At 46.2% G+C, this 6,000-nt stretch overlaps 1 long non-coding RNA gene across 4 annotated transcripts in view; it reads right to left on the reverse strand.

The window, feature by feature from the left end:
- LOC121401097 overlaps positions 1-2,517 on the reverse strand; it is a 41,733-nt gene extending 39,216 nt beyond the window's left edge. For all 4 annotated transcript variants that reach the window (XR_005966104.1, XR_005966107.1, XR_005966103.1 and 1 more), the window contains exons 1-2: positions 2,422-2,517; positions 1,181-2,126 (exon numbers count right to left, since the gene is read on the reverse strand). This is a non-coding gene — a long non-coding RNA (uncharacterized LOC121401097). The remainder of the gene's footprint in view (positions 1-1,180; positions 2,127-2,421) is intronic.
- Between the last annotated feature and the right edge of the window lie 3,483 nt (positions 2,518-6,000).

Consider the following 6,000-nt stretch of genomic DNA (forward strand, 5'->3'; position numbering starts at 1 on the left):
CAGCACATGAAGCTCATTGTGTGTGGTTTTCTGCCCAACTCCCCGCACCTCTGGCACACAGAACTGGAGAAGATTCTGTTTTGACTAATTGTATTTGTGCAATGAATAGAAATACCCGCGGGCACCCACTGCCCAATAACTGGGGCTTTTGTCTCGTCCCTGGGAAACCAGCGCAATAGAATGTAATGAGGACAGCGGGGAGAGTGGGGGCAGGGATGAGATACCACCAGGAACAGGAAAAGGGGAAATGATTTACATGGAATATAAAAACAAGATATTTGTAACAAAATATCTCATTAGCGCAGGGTCCCACCAGCGCCAACAGTTCTGGTATTAGACGTGCTGGGCATGTGGCACAGTCAGGAGGATAAGGGAGTTATAGTTTAACGGGTAGGATATGGGAGTTGTAGCAGGAGGGCCACATAGTAACAGGGGGTAATGGGAGTTGTAGCAGGAGGACCACACACCTCAGGATTTAGAAACATCTATTTCAATTATCTACACACCCTGACGAGTCACTATGGGGGCTGATTTTAGGCCCACAGCTTTAAGGTTCAGTTGTAGGAACAGGTTGTGATTAGTTCTCGGTCCCATGAAATCCTATGGTCCAATCCTATGGCTTTATGCAATGAGAGAGGGTATAACGGGTTTTGTTTTCCTCCCTGCTGCCTGCTTGTGGGCTGCACCCCACCCTGCTTCTGGTGCTTCTCCCCGCCCTCCTTGCTGCCTGCTTGTCGGCTGCACTTCTTCTCACCAGGGGAATCTCCGCAACATAAGGGCAGCCCAACATCAGGCATCTTTCTTCCCACTTCAAGAGATCCTCTTATCATATAATAATTATGAAGATATATTAATTATAATGACCCAGAACACGGGGGGGGGGGGCACTAATACACAGCAGCACCCATCTGTCACCTGTAGTAAACAGCTTGGCCCTCATGGGGAGACAATCCCAGAGGAGTAAAACACACTGTGCGCCTATTCTCTCTCTAAAAAGGGGCCCCTCTGTCCCTTTACCCACACAGGGAGCCCACCCGCCTGCCCCTTTCCCCGCACAGGGAGTCCGCCCTACCTATGAGTAAGTGCCCCAGCAGGCACGAAACGTTAGGTCTTGCTCTTATGTCTGAATACATTTTTCAATTTTTTAATTGATTGGTTCATTATTGTTGGGGATACTCACACCTTCCTTTTTGAAATGTTGTCTATGTTGGCTCCTGTTCTTCCTCTCTGGATGGTGGGGGAGAAGTAAACTTTGGAAATACCTCAGGAAAGACTCCTGGCATAAGTTGGTGTAAAAAGTCCTTGTTGGCTGATGCCAGGAGTAAAGTTTTTCTGAGGCATTTCTGCATGATGTGACTTGGATGGTCGCTGGGCAACTCCACTAGTGAGTTGTATCCAAGGATGGTTCAGCAGCTTTAAGGCAGCACTGAGCCATTAAAGATGGTAAATAAGTATGAAATTCATACTTCTTTATGGTCAGTGCTGCAATGCCCCTGGCAGCTGTAAGAGCATTGGCTGCTCTAGTGATGTTCTCAAAAAAAAAAACATCTCCATGGATACACTCATTAAGGTGAAGTGCTCTAGAAAAAAGTCTATGGTCGGTTGGTACAGGCGACACTCCATTCGGTAAAGAATCACCAAACAGATCCGCAAACTCTTCTGCATTGGGTGGATTGTCTTCTATGATCTTAATGGCCAGATACAAACTAGTCGCCCCCACTGGTTTCAGGATGCCAGGTCTCAGTTGCCTTACGGAGATGTTCCTTGCCATGTATTTTACAGCAAGGCACAAGGTGGAGAAGTCCAGTGAAAAGTGTCTGTGCACTTTGATTAAAATGGTGGTGACTTCCCACCAATGACTTTCCTCAATGGTGGTCTGCTTTGTGAGAATCCCCGATGTTAGGAATTTCTCTTCTAGGGCTAGAAGAGCTCTCTTCCCCGTAGTCCTCAAAGATGTTCAGTTCTCTGTCGATGTTTCTGAGGGTGTTCCATTGGTCTTGTATAGGAACCGGCTCCTCCGCTGCAGGTTGGCAGGTCACACGCTCATCTCTGATCTTTTTGGCGCTTCCACGACTCCTCTTTCTTGCGCTTTTTTGGGTTAGAAATACCCATCTTTGTCACTGACTCTAGACATGGTAAATGTAGGTAATTAAACAGACAGAAAGTAGTTTTTCTCACAAGGCTAGTAACATCTACTTGCATAAAGTAAGTCTTACTGAATCAATCACTAGATAATGAGACAATATCCTCCAAGGTCCTGTTGTATGTAACAAGCCCAACTACTATTCATCTCCAAATTTTATTTCCAAACTGATGTGTGGTTGTTAGGGCAATTACAAATAGAACTTTATATAACTAGCAGAGAAGAAAAGTACAGGGGACACACGCTGGAGTTTCAATATCTCCCTTAGTCAGACTCACCGGGACTCACACAGAGCTGGTACAGACATCCACAGTGTCTCCACATTCCCAATCCAATGCACATGAAGTTTGCTTAAATCTTCAGAGCACAGCTCCCAGCTCTATCTGCAGTGAGAAAACAGCAAACCTTGTTTATTTTTCAAGGCACAGCTCCCAGCACTATATGCAGTTCAAGCACAACAAATACCCCTTAACTGAAAATCCATCCATGGGCTCCTGTCACATTCTCTCTGCTGCCTCTGAGCTCTAAACTCCATGGTTGAGCGAGCGCAGTGTCAGACTGGGACACCAGGGGCCCACCAAAAAACTTCAGACTAGGGGCCCACTCTCAGTACTATTTTCTTCCTCTCTTCACTCAACCTCTATTCTCCTAGTCTCTTTTTTTAACATACTATAATCTATTATTCCATCTATTAAGTCTCATTGTTCTCATAGAAATAGGGAATGACCATGAAATAGGCGAAATATTTAGCAGCATTAGGGTCCACTGACACCTGGGCCCACCGGGAGTTTTCCTGGTATCCCTGTGGGCCAGTCCGACACTGGTTGAGCTCACAAGGCTTGGGGACCTGGACCCCAAGCCCTCCACGGGCCTCTCAATTCCTTTGGCCCCTACATCTTGTCTACAGTCCCCGCACTCCGGACTGGAGAGAAACCAGGAAGTAGACTGACACTGAGCACATGGCAGCTCAGCTTTATGAAGAAATGGATCAATAGTGACCCTTTGAGGGTGTGTGCTCAACAGTAGGGAGGGAGAGGGCAGGGGAGAGTGACGGAGGTGAGAGACACCCAGCAAGAAGACCATTTAACTGGTACCTGCCCAGCACCCCCCCCCCATCGTTGCGCCCTAGACAAGTGCCTCTACTACCTACCCCTAGTTCTGGCCCTGCTTAACCCTATGGGTCACTACAGTGATAAGTCAGGTAAAGGAACAACAACATAATAGCCGAGAACCCTCTGGGTTCAGCATTTGGGTGGAGCAATATTGCAGGAGAGCAATCATCAAGAGTTTATAGGGGTCATTGATAATGAGCACTAGGTGAGCCTCTTAGGACAAACCATAGGGCAGGTGGTAAGAACAGAGCTTCATTTTGTCCTGCGTCCACTGGGGCTGCCTAAGTTCTGCTTCTGAATGACACACGTTAGGGGATGTGAGGAGGGATGCCTATGTGCCTCCCACAACACTTTTTTTTCATAGGGCACTTTATTTCAGAGTGCAAAGTCCACAGCCTTGTGGTTTGCACCTTTTTGTTTGCATTTTGCAACCATACCCTGCACTTTGTAAATGACCCCTTATATCCCTTTTATCCATAGGTCAGGCCTTTATGATATGGCCAAATATAGAGGAGATTTACTTTATGTAGCCCACCCTTAAGTGTCCTTTAGCAGTGTAAGATTATACTGTGATTTTTAGTGTGCCTTTCTGTCAGTGCCTCCCAGATACCTTTGTGCTGTCGGCAACTCCCAGCAGAGTGTGTGTATCTCAGGGGGGTAGTGTAACCTGTCTTGGTGATTTTCCCAAGCACTAGGGATCCCATGGGGCACTTTCCCTGCTCCTGAGCTCACCCACTTGTGGTCCCTGTCTGGTGGAATATTCACTACAAGCAGTGGTTTAACTAGAGTGCTCTGGGCCTCCTTGCAAAAAAATCTTCAGAGGGGCCTGGCACACTCTGATCCCCATCCTCCCGCTCACTTCCCATCCCACCTCCACCCGTGTCCCGCCTCCACCCCACTTACACCCCCCTTCCTCAAAGCAGGTAAAATGAAGGCTGGGGTGGAGGTTTTTTTTATTAGCTATAGAGGAAGCAGACCCCACAGTCCAAGCCCCCTTTTCCCTGGGTCCCCCTGCGTCTGCGGGGTCAGCTTCCTCTATAGTTACACCACTGACAGCAAGGGTAATCACCCAACTGCTCTCTTTGTCGGAGCCAGAAAGTTATTGACTAAATAGCCTGCCTCTAACTTTCGCTCCTAGAGAGACTTTTACAAAACTTTTGAAACTAAATAAACTAATGGATTATTTTTAAAAGGGTGGTTCACCTTTTAGTTAGCTTATAGTATGTTATAGAATGGATAATTCTAAGTAACTTTTCTTTCAGTTGGCCTTCATTATTTATTTTTTATAGTTTTTGAATTATTTGCCTTCTTCTTCTGACTTTTTCCAGCTTTCAAATTGGGGTCACTGACCCCATCTAAAAATGGCTAACACATCTATTGCTATCACTCCTTTTTGACCTTATCTTTCTATTCAGGCCCTCTCCTGTTCATATACCAGTCTCTCATCCAAGTCAATGAATGGTTGCTAGGCTCATTTGGATGAAAAAAAACAACTGCAAATTGTCTCAGAATATCACTCTTTACATAATACTAAAAGTTAATTCAAAGGTAAACAACCCTTTTAAAGACTACTGCCTACTGGGCAACTAATAACCAGATCAATTTACAATGGACCCAGGGAAAAGGATAATGGCTGCCTGGGTAATCAAAGGACCAGCGTCGGGTCACGCTGCAAGAAACTGCAGACGACCAGTGTCGGAGACTCCGATTTTAATGTATGTGATAGACACACGCTGCGTCTTCAATCCGACAGTCGGTGCCTCGCCTGGTCGCCTGCGCACCGCATCGCTTTCTGTAGTGCTGCCCTTTGAAACACTAAGGGGCACGGGAGTAACCACAGAGGAAGCAGACCCTGCGGCTGCAGGGGGGCCCAAGTGGTATGGGAGCCCATAAGGCCCTAATTAATGAGTCAATTTAATACTGTATCTATTGGTAAAACAATAAAACTTCTGCATATTTTAGGAGCCCTAAAATGATTTTGCTGTGGGGCCTGTAACATCTTTGCCACTGCAAAGGGGCGAAAGTTTTTTTTGCAGGCAGCAACCCACTTATATAAGGCTAAAGGATTAAATGGTAACATTTTTAGGAGGCAGTTCTTAACTATGCAATATACTGCCGTGACCTGTTTAATAGAGTCCAGAGGTGGGCCAAACCAGTCAGGCACCCGAGGCGACCAAGCCTCCAGCTCTCTGCCCAGCCTCACAATTGGCTACGTGCGTGCACAATTGATTGCACACTGCCGGACCGCGTGCTGTCGAACCTCGCGATGCGCAAGCCTGCATGAACGACCCGGTAGCGCAGAAGACAACTGCTAAGCAGTGAGGAAAAAAGGTCCAGAATGGGGGTAAGCAGCAGATGAGGTAAGTGCCTGCCCTCCCCTATACCACTAGGCACTTGCCTCTTCTGCCTACCCCTAGTTCCAGGCCCTGATAGAGTCTCATAAAAGCATTAGATCTGACAAGTGCCAAGCCTCATTCAGTTCAGTGGGTAATCATGTGCTGTCCGTAAATGTGACCCAATGGCCAAATCCAGATGTCAGCATTATAGTGTTTATTTGAAAAAAATCCCCTCAATTCATACAATGAAAATATTTCATCTTAGAATTATTATTAGAATTACTTTAGAGATCTGTTGGTATTGGACCTTGAAGTGTTATTAAGACCCAGTAGCTACACTTATTTATACAGTTTGATCAGGATTAACATTCTGAATTAGTCACATTTAGTTCCATGCTTTACAAATCTC

This window comes from Xenopus laevis, chromosome 3L (genome assembly GCF_017654675.1).
Source record: "Xenopus laevis strain J_2021 chromosome 3L, Xenopus_laevis_v10.1, whole genome shotgun sequence".
Lineage (NCBI taxonomy): Eukaryota > Metazoa > Chordata > Amphibia > Anura > Pipidae > Xenopus > Xenopus laevis.